Below are 17,852 nucleotides of genomic sequence, written 5' to 3'. Positions count from 1 at the left end.
TATTCCGATATGGAAATTAATTTAATAACACAAATTGGAATAATATGTTCGAGTGATGAATGTAGGAATAACTAAATTTATTCCATTAACGAATAAATGTTAAAATAATTCTTGTGATGAATTATTTGCTTAAATTTAACACCACCAGTTAAAAATCTCATTTTAGAAGAGGCAACAGCAAACAATTTGTATTCCGAGCGAGAGTTGCCAATTCAGCCACTTTGCGGCTAGATCTGGCTATATTGAGAACCTGGCTAGCTGTAAATTTTCATAAAAGCCATTAGTAGCTTTTCTAACAATTTGTTTTTTGCTTTCAACCGTTTCTAGCCACTTTCTAAGTTTTACCACTTTTTGATATATTCTTGCGTCATTTCGCCGTTTTCTGAAGTTTGTCTCGTTCTCCAAGTGGCAGCATTCTAAACTCCATTCGTAGAATCGATTCCCTAAAAGATCTGCTGATTGTGATATTGATCCGTCCAAAATATATTGGTTACACAGTAGAGAATGAGCTCGAGAACTGTAAGTGGCCAGTAGGTGTCGAGAAAAATCTTCTAAGAAGAGATGTAAGTTCTAATTAAAAAAAATAAATAAATAAAACAAAAACCGTTAAAGAAATTCAGAATAAACTTTGAAACCAGAGAAACAATCTTCTACTGATTTAACTCAAACTTTAGCTTTGGTATTTGAAGATGATACCGATAAAATTGAGAATGAGTAACGAACATAAATTTAATGAAATGGATAAATAAATCTTCAACTGAAAATTTTTTGCAAGAAGTAAAAAAAAAAAAAAAAAAAAAAAAAAAGGACACAGGTCCTGGACTTTTTCAGAATTAATTTTGTTGGTTTTATTCATACTAACGCTTTCATATTCGGACATGAAAGCGAAATATATATTCAATTAGGTGAATATAATAAAAAAATATCGTCAGGATAAGGTTGAAAACAAAATGCATTCTTCAATTTTAAGAGTGAGACTTGAGTTGTGCAGTGTACAAAGATATTATTTTCTAAACGAAATTTCAGCCACAGATTTGTAACTAGTTGAAACAAAAGCAGCCGATACAAGCAACTGAGACAAAATAATAATAATAATAATAATAATAATAATAATAATAATAATAATAAAGCTTTGTCTCAATCTGAAGAAGAAAATAATGATGGGATTTCTTTTTGTTACAGAAGTTTTACTTTAAATTTATGTTATTATAAGAACCCAATTTATTTGGCTTTGTCTTAGTACGGAAGCTTGCTTTATTTCTCTGGCTATTTTTAGCTATTGATTTTAGTCACTTTTTCTCGTTAAGTGTTGGCAATATCCCAGGAAGAATCGAACCCGGGTCCATGCGTGTTATCTATTCAGCCACAACGGAACACGTTTGTTAGTTAAGCTACTGGACAACTAAATTTCGTTTTGGTATGTCTGGACCTTAAATAACTATGAACGAAGACCAAGATTTTTTCTCTTTTTAAGAGAATTATTTTCTGGATAAAGAAATGTTTGGACCTTTCTTTTTAAATAGCCAGAAAGGTTGACGTAGAAGTAAAAAAAGGTACCCCCTGGGGTATTATTTACTTAGGTCCTCGAAGATGTGTTAGTTGGTTTCAAATGAGCACTTTAACAATTTGACATATATATTTTATTTCTTCCCTTCCCCCCTCTTCCGAATATATATATGCATGCGTTCGTATTTGATCCCACAATTCAGTAGCGTATAAAAACGACGTTTTGTCCCAATCTAAACATGTGTAAACCGAGGTGGTTTTTGAATTGAGGAAAATGTTTCTTTCTAGACAGTTGAATGGGTACCATGATTGCATAGATTCTTCGTCCGTCACACACATATTTTTTTCTTTATTTTTTTTTCTTTCTTGTGGGGACTTACAGCAGTTCATCTTGTTTTATTTCTCAGTTATTCTGTGTCTTTCTTTTCCTCTTTTCAGCGTGGAAACTTTGTCGCCTAGTATCAGAAGACATACGACTTTTCGAAGTCCCACCAACCCAGAGCCCAATTCAGTTCTTCGAGATTTATTGAGTGGATTTTCAAGGAAAAAAGGATCGTTCGGTTAAGTATTACGTACGTTGTTATTCTAGCCTCCCTCCCCCATTTACCGTCATTTTTTCTTTCTTTCTTTCTCTTTCTTTTTTCTCTTTTCTTTTCATGAGTCGTAAAATAAAATATGGATCTTCTAGCACAAGATTCCTTAAAAAAAAAAAAAAAAAAGGAAATAAAAAAAAGCGTCAAGAGGTGGGAACTCCTGTCCACTTGTATAAAGGAGCACATATTGTCATATAATATTATCTTCTTCTTCCTCTTCCTCTTTAAGGATAAGATTCGGTGAAACAAGGGATGGGAAACTCGGTGTAAATGGGTTACATACGGATTTATGCAATATTTTTCATATGTATCGAGTTAATTAGAAAGTTAATAACGTAAAAAAAAAAAAAAAAAAAACAAGTTAATAACTTAAAAACTAAAGCTTTTACAAATTAAATATATCTGGTATAAAACGAAGAAATTAAACATTGGGTTGAGGGCTTAAACTTTTATTGATATTAGGAATGAAAAACAAATTGGCGTAACAGTCCTTTGTTGGCCTGAGACGCTCCAACATTATCTCTTAGCGATCCACTGAACTACGTCAAGCCACACCTTGCAAACGATACAAGATGAAGTGAAACTCACTATACTAGTGAATTTTCAAGAACATCTTACATAAATTTGATGTATCACTTGCACCTATTCCCATTTGAACAACTGAAAGTTGAATCAAATATGGCAGATCCAAGATGGCAGTCGGAGTGTATAACATATGTCAGAGAAGCAGCACTTGATCCAACTTGTTTTACATATGCTCACATTCATGTCCAGTTACATCTAAAGAAACTAAAAGTAATTTTCTGTCGGAGTGTTATAGCAGTTTGTAATTGTTTTGTTTCGGATAGGCCTAAAGGCTCATAAATATGGAAATTACCAGTATTAACCACTAAAATCAATACAATACAAATTGGACCGCGGAGAACTTTGCATTTGAATCAATTTTACACGAATCCCAAAGGGACACTTGACGAATGTACCTTGTAAGTACAAGAGTAATAGTGGAAAAAATGAAAATATATTCCTTGGCAGGTGGCACAGTGGTTCATTGATACCAGTGGCAATGGACGTCTTAAGGATGACGTATTTTCACCAATACTTCCGGCATTATTTATTTCCAGTGGGTTCTAAACACGTAAGCTACATACAGAATACTATGATCATGTTTTGTATTTGGCTTATAAATGTTATGAAAGGGCGAATTACAATTTTCGTTTAAATTTGTGAAAGAAAGCAAATGGACCAAGGATAAGACATGTAAGGAAACGCATTTACATGAAAATAAGATGGAACACATGTCGGGTTATACTTTGTTTACCTAGCAGACTTATTATTTGGAACCAAAACATATGAGTTTTGGAACCTTGCACTTAGGTTGACAGCGGAACTGGTGAAATTACTTGGCTTTTCCATAGCCAGGTGATCCCGGGCATTTCACTTCAGACTATGAGGCCTAATCCATTATGGGATCGTGTCCCATTGAAGAACATATTCGCATTTATAACTGTGTTTGTGTCCCTGTCGTGTTGAGAATATTGGACAACAAGTGCCCTGGTTGGGTCGTCAATTTTTCTCTTCTTGTTCACCTCAATCATAGATTGGTGGACAACATGGAAATTTTAAAACTTTTCTCTCCCTTGGAAGATCTGTTTTGTAACGCTGTACTTTGGTCCTAGTTCGGTTGCGCCATTTCTTGTAACACTGTGGGTTCCGGTATTGGAAGCCAAGTTTTGTAATGATAATGTTATTGTCTCGGGCGCTAAGTTTTGCAACGATTGAAAATAACTAATAATTAAAGGAAAATTTCTGCTCGGGCTGCCAAATAGAATTACTGCGTGATATTACGAATAAGCAGATCTTACGTATTTGAGCGACGAAGAATATGAAACGTATTGTTTTCGGAATTCGATTCCTTATCTCTAATTTGCATATTTAATCTGCACTAGAATGAATAATTAAGGCACTCACGGATGAGCCTAATATGCATCAGAGAAATGAATACCTGACCTTGTACTTGAAAAGTGAATGGTATTGATGAGCGACAACTCATCTGCCTATTACACAAATAAAAAAAAATGAATGAGAGTTTGGAGAATTGAAGTTGACTCCACGGGGCTCGAACTTCAGTTCTCCAAGGTAAAGATACAGTTTTGCTAAGATGGTTAGGAATTAAAAAAAATGATATATATAACGAAAGATGACCTAAGTCTAATCGATCCTGTTTTCCCCATAACGGTGTCTCCAAGGCGCTAGGAAAACAGGTGCGTAGTTAATGGTTAAGTGATTTAAACATGCGGAGCAAAAATCTCACAAGCTGCAAAGCTGAAAGAAAGAGTTTTCGCTAATGGCTTGTTCAGTTGGCTACACTGACTATCACTCTGTCACCGAAGTGTGTGGAGATAGCAAAAATAGTTAAAAAGCAACAAACAAGGAAAGTTTAATTTAAAGTTAAAAAAAAATGAGTTAATTTAGATAAAAAATTTCTGATGGTCAATGTAACCGTATTTCAACTTTTTCAGTTCTTCTAGGTATGCTAATACCGGTTAAAGAAATAGGCATATCTTTGAAATAATAACCACATAAATGCTTTGGTTCTAACGTCAAATAGACTTTTAATAAATTTAACGAGAAATAAGGTGATATCTACAAAAATCAACAAGAAAGTTAATTTGGATTTACAAAAAAAATGAATTAATTGACTTTACTGAAAATGAATCAGACTTTTGACTGTTTTGACCAAATAATATGATTTCTCTTAACACATTCTTCACTGTACAACGTAATATTCAAATTATTCAATCTTGACTGTAAAATTTAGCAACAATCTATTTCTACTCAACTAAACTGACAATATTCGATTCTTTATAATTACTATGACGTAGTTATACAAACAAAAATTTCTATTAAACTGAATATTAATTAGCAAAATGATTTATTGTTTTCCCCATAGACATAAACGACTATTAAGTAATTCGCCCACAGTTACTACCTCTTTTTATTAATAAAAGAAATGGAAATAAGTTTAAGAATCGGATTGCGGAATGAAAGAATTAATGATTTAGGTTGCTTGCAAGACTTACTGGAGAAATAGTTTAGAAGCGATAGTATGCTTTTGAGAAAATTTAGTGCACTGTTTCTAATGAACGCTAATGAATTTTCAATATTAAAAGATTTGCATAAACAAAACATAGCTTTGTACACATACTATATCAGTTGGTAAATAATACAATTCACAATAAAAATCGTTACACAACACTAACTACACAAATATTTCATATTCAAATATACTACACAGAAATATATATATATATATATATATATATATAGTACTACTATTATTATAATTTGGCCAATTGATCAAAATAATTACATTGTCGACGCTTTCTGATTTTCTCACTGATTCCTTATGTTGCGAATACACGTTTCTCCATAGCTATGGACCCTATCTGCGTTCGTTGCTCAGATAGGTACCTCCGAAGGGATTTACTCGAGTATCTTAAGTTGTTTACCTTATTTATGAGACTCTAACGATATTACGAGATAAGAGTATTTACACTTATTTGTCTGAAACTTACTCAACATAGCACGTCTTTGTAAGCTTTATATTGATTGTTTCTTTCAAGAATGATTATAATAAAAATTGGCAAGTTACAATAAAATAGTATTAAGCCTGTTTACAGCTCTGACACATATTTCCCTAACACAACCTATACAAATGTTAAAATTTGAAAAACTAGACTTTGACGCTAAATCATAGTTTACTCAAAACAGAAATTACATTACATTCACACATCTTAAACGCGATTTATGTTTAAAAGAGAAATAATTCATACTTGATATAAATAAATACTGGATTGCATATAAATGATTATAATGACGGCTTCAAGGATCTAAATATTGACACATTACGATTACAAATAAATGCATGATTGAAGATCAAATCAAAGTATACAAATTTCACTAGTAAAATAATCAAAAATTTTATGGTACTTATTCAAGAATGAAATTAACAGTTCCTATATCAGTGAATTAATTTTGGAAATGCAACCAAGGCATTAGGCTATTTGTTTACTTCTTTTAAAAAGAAAGAAAAAAAAATGCTCTAAATGTTTACGGACAGTTCCGTATGAATAAACAATGTCCCGAAGTTTCTAGGAAAAGGTGAGTATGGAGATCACGAATCACGGAAATATTGGCCATAGTCCTTCTTCAATAAAGAAAATAGCAGAATACTTTGTCCTACCTTAATAAGTCCTTCCGCTTATATTTCCACACTTCAGAAGAAAACTGCACTGTACTTAACTGACCGTCACAATGCTTCCTAATGTCCCTTCTCAGACCCCGCTGTCCTCTGGATTCAACTCCCGGAGAAGAGGTCCTCGTTTGTCTGAAGCGTCTGGGTCTTCCTGTGGCAAGGCATCTGTCTCGAGTATTGGGGATCGAACCCGTGTCTCCGTCCTTCATCTCCATGTTGTTGAAATGCAACGATGCGTCACTTATCAAATCCATCTGCACTTAAATTTCACTCGCACAGTTTATATATATATCCGCCATACATCGCACTACTTTTCCTGTCTTTGCACTTTATGCGGGAAATCAACGTATATAGAATCACAGACTCACTTCAACATCACCATTTATGTAGCGTTACCGTAAGATGATAAGAATTATCTGTCGATGTTTTAAATATTTGTATAAATAATCTTGTAACGACGAAGTTGCTGTGGATAACGCGTGGTTGAAGTAACTGGCTGCTAACGGGTGTCTAGCTAGCCATTTTTCTGAAATTTAAACACTTAAATATATATATATATATGTACATATGAGTTGACGTACGCTTATGAATCGCGTGTTGGTGATGTTTTCACGATGAAGTGTCGACTTAGAGTAACCCTTCTTCCGTGTAGGCGTTCTCCCAGCTTTCTTTATTTTTTTTAAAAAAATAGACGCTTCATTCTTCTCTTTGTGAATTTTGAATTTCGGATTCTGATTCGCCGCTTTAAGTTCGTGACACCATTTCCCAAAAATCGGTTGATAATTTGGCTTGGGTCTCTAGCGTCTGTTCTGGGCTCGTACGTGATGTTAAAGAGTTTCATAAGCACTTGCGAAGATTGTAGATAAAAAATTTTGGTTCCTGTGTGTCTGTGACGTGATATTTGCGATATCGAGGTACTTAGGTAGTGCGACAGTTTGGCTGGAGTAACAATACCATCGACTGGCGAGGTAGAACGGTGGGTGGTCTATTAGTGCGGTTACCGTCTTATGTTTTTTTTTCTTTCTGAAAAGCAGAGAAACTTCTTTACCTGGGACAAATGAAAGAGGTTGCTCGGTTGCTAAATGAAACAAAATAAAATTTTCCTTGACTTTTTAAAATAAATTGAATTTACATATAAAGATGTTTTAATTTGAATATATGAACAATTAATTAAGTGTGTGAGCGTAATTGTCACAATACCCCCCTCCCAAGATGTAGCAAGTGCTGCAACAGAGTGAGGCACGGCTGCATCTAAGGAGAAGTAACATTTGCTAAATATAAAAGTTCAAATTCTAACAAAAAGTACAAATACATGAAAATCCTAACCCTAATCTATGTTGAAGAAGAAAATTTCAATATTCACAAAAAATCCGAACCCTAATGTTAAAATTTCGTGCACGCTGAGAGAGATAATCTCAATCTAGATGAGAGGTCTCAGGTATTGAGTTGGTGGTCAGTTCAAGCTGCTGGACACAAGCTTATCAGGCATGTTTTAAATAATATGACCTTATTCTTAATTATCTCTTGGAGTTGTTCTTTATTTTCTCTGCGCGGTATACGACTTCTTATATTTCTTCCAAAGTGCTGGCTGCCCTAGGTAACAAAACAACAAAACAACAATATTATATAATCTTCAGCGTCTTTTGTATCATCGGGAAAGAGAGCATTGGTTACAGAGGGTGGCATGGAGCTTCAATTCCTCCATGTGCGAGGGCAGAGCCACTGCTCGCACTTTTGCTTTTATTCTTCGGCCATGATTCATCTTCAGTACCATAACTTTAAAATATAAGGAGAGTAAAATTATTAAGGCAAAGTTCCATGTCGCGAACATCCAATTGTTGGAACTTGCAAACATCTTGGTGGAATTGTCATCTGCTCGCAGCTCGTAGCTCACTATTCTTAGGCTCGGCGCGTTCTCGCAGGTATCATCACCAAGGGGAATGGGTGCGTTGAGTCTCTGCTCTAAACGCAAAACTCCACTTCAGAGAGCTCAAATCGGGAATCCATCTCTACCGATTGCTCCGTATACAGGCACTTCTTCGTGCATAACAAAAATTACATCTCCTGGGCCGGTTTCAATGCTGGGTTGCGCACATTGGTGAACATCTTTTTCCAATCTTCCTCTGTAATTTTGATTGCCTCACATCCGATATCTGAAATAAAGTTAAAACAAATGCTGGTAAACAAATTCATTTCTGGGCATTATGCTTCCATATAGTACACATTCTTATTCTTTATGTTTAACTTCTAGGGTTAGCCGCTTGGATAAGAGATGCAGGTACATTCAACTGGGTTGTGCCATAGATAAAATTCTCTTATATTTCTTTCATCAGTTTCCTGCTAAGTTTTCTTTCTTCGCGCTAGTACTTTATTCTTGACTTATACTTTTCTTGCAGTATCTTCTTGCAATTTTTCTTTACTTGTTGCCTACAATCATTGTATTTCTGTGCTTCCATTAGTTTTCATGCCATTGTGTGTCTTAGTCTGTTTTCCAGCAAGCTGTCACGTAGCCTCGACTCGAACCTGGACCGTTGCAGGTCAATTTTTAGTTTTCCTGCTGCTGCTCTGCCTGCAGGACCAGTGGGTTGGTAGCATTGATGCTGTCTGGTGTACTGCTACCTCTCCCTCGTGACCCACGATTGTTTCCTCTGGTGTGACCTCTTCGCTCCGAGCTGTTCCCTCGATGTGTGGTCACTTGTCGGACTTGTCTCTCTTCATTTCTTGGCCTGTCTCCTCTGTTTCTTTGATCGCGGCGGAAACGGCGCTGCGCGTGACCTCTTGTCGGTGCTCCTGTACTTCTCTCGCTGCCGGAACTGTCTTCATCAGTCCGCTGTGATGGCTGGTGAGTGTTGCGCAATCGATTGTCCTCTCTTCGATAAGGATGGTACCGTTGTCTTCTATTTCTGGAGTAAGTTTCCTCCGTTGACTGCCTACGCACATTCTGTACTCTCCGTTGGCCTGTCGTACCACTGTTATTCCTTTGGGCATTTCGGTCTCTCTGGAAACTCTCTATCCTGTCCAGCTCCTCGCTGTCCCAGAGGATCATTGACAGTTGCTCCGTATCCTCCAGCTGAACTCCGATGAGCTGCCTTTGGATACGTAACGGTAACATGTTCTTCACGTTTGAGAGAACTTCCGCTTCTGACATAGAAGGACTTAGTTCCCGGAACGCCTTGACTTGCTCCCAAAAGAATTCACGCAGGGACTTACGTGAATCAGCCCTATAGCGTGTGTTTCTGAGGCGAGTGAGCTTTCGCTGAATAATGGCTTCGCTTTGGAAATTCCTCAGAAAGGCACGACGGAAGTCTTCAAAAGTTCTGAACTGTTGGATGTGATTGTCTATCCACATCTTTGCTGCTCCACGTAGGATACGTGGAATTATGTGGAGAAGTTCTTCCTGCGCTATTCCGTATAGCCTGCAGTCATCCAACAACCGCTCAAGGAAGGTTGATGGCAGTCCCACATCCGTATCCGGGTCAAACGATGGCAATTCATCTATTTTAGGAGCTCGAAGAAAACTTCTGCAGCTAGCGTGAGAGTCCACAGATCTTCCACTCTCCTGATTCCCTTGACTGAGGTCTTCTAAAATTGGATTTGAAACCGGAGGTGTCGGAGTCCTTCGAGGTGGTTCCATTCCTGAGAAAGCGGGTTGAGGTATGTTTCTTACTGCTTCCCCAACTCTCCTTTCTACCAACTCGGACATCTTCTCCGTTAGGGATGCTGTCAGTTGGTCCACCGTCTGCTGAATAGCTCCTGCTTTCTCCCGTTCGACATCTTGGATTTGCCGGAGTTCCTCAATCCTGGTGCTCTGATTAGTGAGGCTCTCTATTAGCTCCTCTTGTCGTACAGTCATGGAATGTTCAATATTCTCCATCCTTGTCTGCAGCTCTATCCTTTGTGCTTGGGTCTGCGTCTCCAAGTCCACCCGCATGCGCTGCATATCTTCTAGGACCTGTCCCTGCCTTTCCTCCATTTGCCTGACCATCCTCTCTTCCATTTGGCCAGCTTGTGCCGTGAGACGTTCTTCTGTCTCCTGCAACTGCCTGTGCTGCCGCTCTCTCTGTTCCTCCAGACTTTGGGAGATGGTGCGCTTGAAGTCTTCCAGCGCTTCCTTGTTTGACTTCTCGTGTTCGTCCATCCTCCTGGCTTGCTCCTGTAGTTTCCTCGAGAGGTCTTCTGCCAAATGGTCTTGTTTTTCCATGAGCTTGTCAAGTTTTCTATCTTGTTCTTCTCTATTCTTCTTCTGTTCTTCTCTAAATTCTTCGTTTTTCTTGTTCTGTTCTTCTATATTCTTCCTCTGTTCTTCTATATTCTTCCTCTGTTCTTCTCTAAATTCTTCGTTTTTCTTCCTCTGTTCTTCTCTAAATTCTTCGTTTTTCTTGTTTTCTTCTTTTTGTTGTCTCATGAACTCATGTAACGCTGATAGAAGAGATTCCTGAAAATCGCCATTAGTGCTGTTCGGCCTGTGATGCTGTTGAATGTTGTCTCTACTTCCTTGAGTGACATCATTTTCCATAACTGGACTTGTATTCCTCTGGTCACCACATTCAGGACAATTTTGAGCCTCATCCGTGGGATCCAAATCCTGTTCCCATAGGTCACGTCCACACGTGCGACAACGTTGTGCTTCTTCCATTGCAGACATCCTGTTTCTTGGTCGTTGCCTCAAGGTAGATGGCCTCAACTGTGGCATCTGCAAGTAGACTTAAATAACTGGATTGTCAGAATGATTCTTATTAAAATTTGTCTAAAATTAATTCTAATTATCTGACCTATGCTGTCAATCACTCTAAACTTCGTACTCTAAGTTCACCTTAATACGCAAAAATATTACTATTTCATCAATGTAGCATGCCAAGCTACTTTAGCACCACACGTTTTCCACAACAACTTAGTTCATTCTTGTTTTTTTTTTTTTTTTTTTTTTTTTTTTTTTTTTAACTATATTCATATGGATATTTATGTGTATATACAAATAGTGTATTAATTAACAGATACCATGTCTAAAACACAATAATATGTAAGTAATAAAATGCATGTGTAAATAAAAGTATTAAATCTGACCTATTCTAAACCTATATCTATATATGAATATATAATTATGTTAATACTAATGTTATTCACTAGAAACACACTTAGCTAAATTTATGCATCAATATGCCAAGAATTTGCATGTTCACTTATATTAGTCGCTTACCTGGTGCATTACCTTTTTGTTTTCTTCTTTCCTTCTTTTCTTCTCTTTTTTTTATTTAAACAAACAAAATGGTGTATCTCCTTTCTCTTCCAATCAAACAAACCAACAAACAAACATGAGGTAAGAACAATTATTATTATTATTATTATTATTATTATTATTTTTTACGCATGTGCTGAAATGAAATAAAATTGGATGCGAGGGGGAGTAGAACGCTTAATCGTTCCCTACGGGTAATCTCGAAATAATGATTCTTTGAATACAAAGTTACCTAATTTCATATCACGCTTCCCATTCTTAATTTTAGTATTACGGAATAGACTTGATTACTGTTTTCGTTCGCTGTTCGAAATTTACTATGTATGCTTCTCCAAACTAAATTTCCTACTTTTTTTTTTTTTTAACGCTTACTACGCTTTTCGGTCCTGAAATAAAATTAACTACGCATGTTGGTCCTTCAAATAAGATTAACTACGCATTCGGGTCCCTGTTCGGGCGCCATTTCTTGTAACGCTGTACTTTGGTCCTAGTTCGGTTGCGCCATTTCTTGTAACACTGTGGGTTCCGGTATTGGAAGCCAAGTTTTGTAATGATAATGTTATTGTCTCGGGCGCTAAGTTTTGCAACGATTGAAAATAACTAATAATTAAAGGAAAATTTCTGCTCGGGCTGCCAAATAGAATTACTGCGTGATATTACGAATAAGCAGATCTTACGTATTTGAGCGACGAAGAATATGAAACGTATTGTTTTCGGAATTCGATTCCTTATCTCTAATTTGCATATTTAATCTGCACTAGAATGAATAATTAAGGCACTCACGGATGAGCCTAATATGCATCAGAGAAATGAATACCTGACCTTGTACTTGAAAAGTGAATGGTATTGATGAGCGACAACTCATCTGCCTATTACACAAATAAAAAAAAATGAATGAGAGTTTGGAGAATTGAAGTTGACTCCACGGGGCTCGAACTTCAGTTCTCCAAGGTAAAGATACAGTTTTGCTAAGATGGTTAGGAATTAAAAAAAATGATATATATAACGAAAGATGACCTAAGTCTAATCGATCCTGTTTTCCCCATAACGGTGTCTCCAAGGCGCTAGGAAAACAGGTGCGTAGTTAATGGTTAAGTGATTTAAACATGCGGAGCAAAAATCTCACAAGCTGCAAAGCTGAAAGAAAGAGTTTTCGCTAATGGCTTGTTCAGTTGGCTACACTGACTATCACTCTGTCACCGAAGTGTGTGGAGATAGCAAAAATAGTTAAAAAGCAACAAACAAGGAAAGTTTAATTTAAAGTTAAAAAAAAATGAGTTAATTTAGATAAAAAATTTCTGATGGTCAATGTAACCGTATTTCAACTTTTTCAGTTCTTCTAGGTATGCTAATACCGGTTAAAGAAATAGGCATATCTTTGAAATAATAACCACATAAATGCTTTGGTTCTAACGTCAAATAGACTTTTAATAAATTTAACGAGAAATAAGGTGATATCTACAAAAATCAACAAGAAAGTTAATTTGGATTTACAAAAAAAATGAATTAATTGACTTTACTGAAAATGAATCAGACTTTTGACTGTTTTGACCAAATAATATGATTTCTCTTAACACATTCTTCACTGTACAACGTAATATTCAAATTATTCAATCTTGACTGTAAAATTTAGCAACAATCTATTTCTACTCAACTAAACTGACAATATTCGATTCTTTATAATTACTATGACGTAGTTATACAAACAAAAATTTCTATTAAACTGAATATTAATTAGCAAAATGATTTATTGTTTTCCCCATAGACATAAACGACTATTAAGTAATTCGCCCACAGTTACTACCTCTTTTTATTAATAAAAGAAATGGAAATAAGTTTAAGAATCGGATTGCGGAATGAAAGAATTAATGATTTAGGTTGCTTGCAAGACTTACTGGAGAAATAGTTTAGAAGCGATAGTATGCTTTTGAGAAAATTTAGTGCACTGTTTCTAATGAACGCTAATGAATTTTCAATATTAAAAGATTTGCATAAACAAAACATAGCTTTGTACACATACTATATCAGTTGGTAAATAATACAATTCACAATAAAAATCGTTACACAACACTAACTACACAAATATTTCATATTCAAATATACTACACAGAAATATATATATATATATATATATATATATATATATAGTACTACTATTATTATAATTTGGCCAATTGATCAAAATAATTACATTGTCGACGCTTTCTGATTTTCTCACTGATTCCTTATGTTGCGAATACACGTTTCTCCATAGCTATGGACCCTATCTGCGTTCGTTGCTCAGATAGGTACCTCCGAAGGGATTTACTCGAGTATCTTAAGTTGTTTACCTTATTTATGAGACTCTAACGATATTACGAGATAAGAGTATTTACACTTATTTGTCTGAAACTTACTCAACATAGCACGTCTTTGTAAGCTTTATATTGATTGTTTCTTTCAAGAATGATTATAATAAAAATTGGCAAGTTACAATAAAATAGTATTAAGCCTGTTTACAGCTCTGACACATATTTCCCTAACACAACCTATACAAATGTTAAAATTTGAAAAACTAGACTTTGACGCTAAATCATAGTTTACTCAAAACAGAAATTACATTACATTCACACATCTTAAACGCGATTTATGTTTAAAAGAGAAATAATTCATACTTGATATAAATAAATACTGGATTGCATATAAATGATTATAATGACGGCTTCAAGGATCTAAATATTGACACATTACGATTACAAATAAATGCATGATTGAAGATCAAATCAAAGTATACAAATTTCACTAGTAAAATAATCAAAAATTTTATGGTACTTATTCAAGAATGAAATTAACAGTTCCTATATCAGTGAATTAATTTTGGAAATGCAACCAAGGCATTAGGCTATTTGTTTACTTCTTTTAAAAAGAAAGAAAAAAAAATGCTCTAAATGTTTACGGACAGTTCCGTATGAATAAACAATGTCCCGAAGTTTCTAGGAAAAGGTGAGTATGGAGATCACGAATCACGGAAATATTGGCCATAGTCCTTCTTCAATAAAGAAAATAGCAGAATACTTTGTCCTACCTTAATAAGTCCTTCCGCTTATATTTCCACACTTCAGAAGAAAACTGCACTGTACTTAACTGACCGTCACAATGCTTCCTAATGTCCCTTCTCAGACCCCGCTGTCCTCTGGATTCAACTCCCGGAGAAGAGGTCCTCGTTTGTCTGAAGCGTCTGGGTCTTCCTGTGGCAAGGCATCTGTCTCGAGTATTGGGGATCGAACCCGTGTCTCCGTCCTTCATCTCCATGTTGTTGAAATGCAACGATGCGTCACTTATCAAATCCATCTGCACTTAAATTTCACTCGCACAGTTTATATATATATCCGCCATACATCGCACTACTTTTCCTGTCTTTGCACTTTATGCGGGAAATCAACGTATATAGAATCACAGACTCACTTCAACATCACCATTTATGTAGCGTTACCGTAAGATGATAAGAATTATCTGTCGATGTTTTAAATATTTGTATAAATAATCTTGTAACGACGAAGTTGCTGTGGATAACGCGTGGTTGAAGTAACTGGCTGCTAACGGGTGTCTAGCTAGCCATTTTTCTGAAATTTAAACACTTAAATATATATATATATATGTACATATGAGTTGACGTACGCTTATGAATCGCGTGTTGGTGATGTTTTCACGATGAAGTGTCGACTTAGAGTAACCCTTCTTCCGTGTAGGCGTTCTCCCAGCTTTCTTTATTTTTTTTAAAAAAATAGACGCTTCATTCTTCTCTTTGTGAATTTTGAATTTCGGATTCTGATTCGCCGCTTTAAGTTCGTGACACCATTTCCCAAAAATCGGTTGATAATTTGGCTTGGGTCTCTAGCGTCTGTTCTGGGCTCGTACGTGATGTTAAAGAGTTTCATAAGCACTTGCGAAGATTGTAGATAAAAAATTTTGGTTCCTGTGTGTCTGTGACGTGATATTTGCGATATCGAGGTACTTAGGTAGTGCGACAGTTTGGCTGGAGTAACAATACCATCGACTGGCGAGGTAGAACGGTGGGTGGTCTATTAGTGCGGTTACCGTCTTATGTTTTTTTTTCTTTCTGAAAAGCAGAGAAACTTCTTTACCTGGGACAAATGAAAGAGGTTGCTCGGTTGCTAAATGAAACAAAATAAAATTTTCCTTGACTTTTTAAAATAAATTGAATTTACATATAAAGATGTTTTAATTTGAATATATGAACAATTAATTAAGTGTGTGAGCGTAATTGTCACAGTTTTATACTTTGATAAGGTCTCTTCTTCGTAGCTGCATCTGGATATTCTATCCTTAGTCTTCCTCTTCCTGGTTTTCCTTCTGCCTTTCCCTCTATCAACACGGTGATCCAATCGGAGTGCCGAATAAGAAGGCCAAGCGTGTTGTTTTTATTTTTTTTTTATTTTTCCTATTATCTTCATGATCTGTAGTCCTTCATCAGCTTTCTTTAGTACGTCTTCATTCCTTTTCCTTTTGGCCCATGAGCATTCTGCGTCAATACCACCTTTCAAATGCTTCCAGCTTGGACATTTCCGGTTTTTTCAGAAACAAAAAATGATAGAGCGTTCACCTCTCCTGCAAGGGGCCTCTATTTCGATCTGCAGACACACGAGTTTGTGGTGTATAGTATAATGGCTGTGTGTTTTCTCGGGAATATTTCGTTCTCGCCCACATTTTTTATTTTATTTTTAGTTCAGCATCCCTTTTCAGCATGAGGCTATATGAGACATGGATATACAGTTTAACGTGGGAACCGAAGCACATGAGCTCCCGCTGGGAATCGAACCCCGGTCTCTAACGCTATCCCACATTTTCGTTCAAGCAATTATTTAATAATAATAATACTTCAGTTTTATTAATTATTCCTCTCCTGTAGCCTAAAGGACATAATCATAAAACTAGAAAATTCATTTCTATCAAGTTCCTTATCTCTCAGTGTCTGATAGATTTTAAGTTATCTATTTTTCTCCTTCTTTTGATTTTAGAACATTCCAAATTCCCTTCTCACGCACCTACATTTCTCTCTCCCTACCCCTCTTGTGTCATCCCTGAGATTCCAGTGGGCTTTACCTTTCCCACTCTGTATAAACAACAATACGTCACCTGAGAGCCTCCCCTACTTGTCTCGCAGGGACCTCCTGAGGTAGAGTTCTTGGCGCCTCAGTTCTTGGGTTCATTTTTTAAGACGGTGGACACAAGTAATTCGTTAGGCGACATTTCGTGTGACGGAACGTGGTTTTGGTTAATCCACCCTCCTGGAGAACATTAGTTGTCTTTTTCTTCTTCTTCTGTCGACTAGGCTGTTTTTCTTTATTAGACTTAGTATCTTTCCCAGAAGCACAAACCGTATGATATACATTTAGTACAAAAAGATGAATGGGATACTCAATTTTGTAACTTAAAAACATACTCACCTTTTCTGCTGATTTTACGAAATATAGCTTGTGCTTATATCTCAAATGCAATCATTTATGAATAATGAACCGTAACGTCCATTATACACCCCACAAAGCGATATGTAAGCAACATAGCTTTTAGTTAAGTAATGTGTGGTCAGCACATCGATTTATTTTTTTCCTTATTTTTTTTTTTCAAGGTTGGACTATGGCTTTCCTTAATTCAAAATGAAAAATTAAATGAAATTTATGGTTTTACGTACTATTTTTTATTACAGATGTCCAAACTTGCAAGCCTGATGCTCGCGAGCTTGGTATTCGCGCTCAATCGGGTTCGGACTCAATTAGTGAGTGCGAGACTGAGTGAGCCCAACTGAGGGAACTGAGCCTGAGCTCAAGTGAGCACGAGCACAGTTGAGATGAGTGAGCCCGAGACCCAATGAAATAAGTCAGCTCGAGTTCAAATGAGTACGAGCTCAACTGAGGGCAGTGAGCCCGAGCGCGAGCCCAACTAAGGGGAGGGAGCTCTAGAGCAGGTGAGCGCGAGCTCCAATGAAAGAAATGAGCGCGAGCCCAACTTAGGGAACTAAGCCTGAGCACGAGTGAGCGCGAGCCCAATTGAGAGAAATGAGCCCAAGCCCGAGTGAGCATGAACCCAATTGAGAGAAATAAGCGCGAGCTCAGTGCAAAATGGCCATTTAATGATTCTTAGGTCCTTTATGCTTAAGAGGATCATTGACTTAATGAAAAATGAATGATTATGAGACAATTTGTGGAGAAAACCCACAGGCCCGATCATGGGCGGCGATTAGGGGGGCAAAGGGGGCAGTTGC

At 36.4% G+C, this 17,852-nt stretch overlaps 1 long non-coding RNA gene across 1 annotated transcript in view; it reads left to right on the top strand.

Annotated features, from left to right (window-relative positions):
* LOC145672893 (uncharacterized) overlaps window positions 1-17,852 on the top strand; it is a 91,929-nt gene that overhangs the window by 66,688 nt on the left and 7,389 nt on the right. The window contains exon 2 of the long non-coding RNA XR_014128693.1: window positions 1,945-2,078. This is a non-coding gene — a long non-coding RNA (uncharacterized LOC145672893). The remainder of the gene's footprint in view (window positions 1-1,944; window positions 2,079-17,852) is intronic.

Source organism: Thermobia domestica, chromosome 16 (genome assembly GCF_964235325.1).
Source record: "Thermobia domestica chromosome 16, izTheDome1.hap1.1, whole genome shotgun sequence".
NCBI lineage: Eukaryota > Metazoa > Arthropoda > Insecta > Zygentoma > Lepismatidae > Thermobia > Thermobia domestica.
Note: the sequence above shows the minus strand (reverse complement) of the source record. Positions and strands in the feature narration are given on the sequence as shown.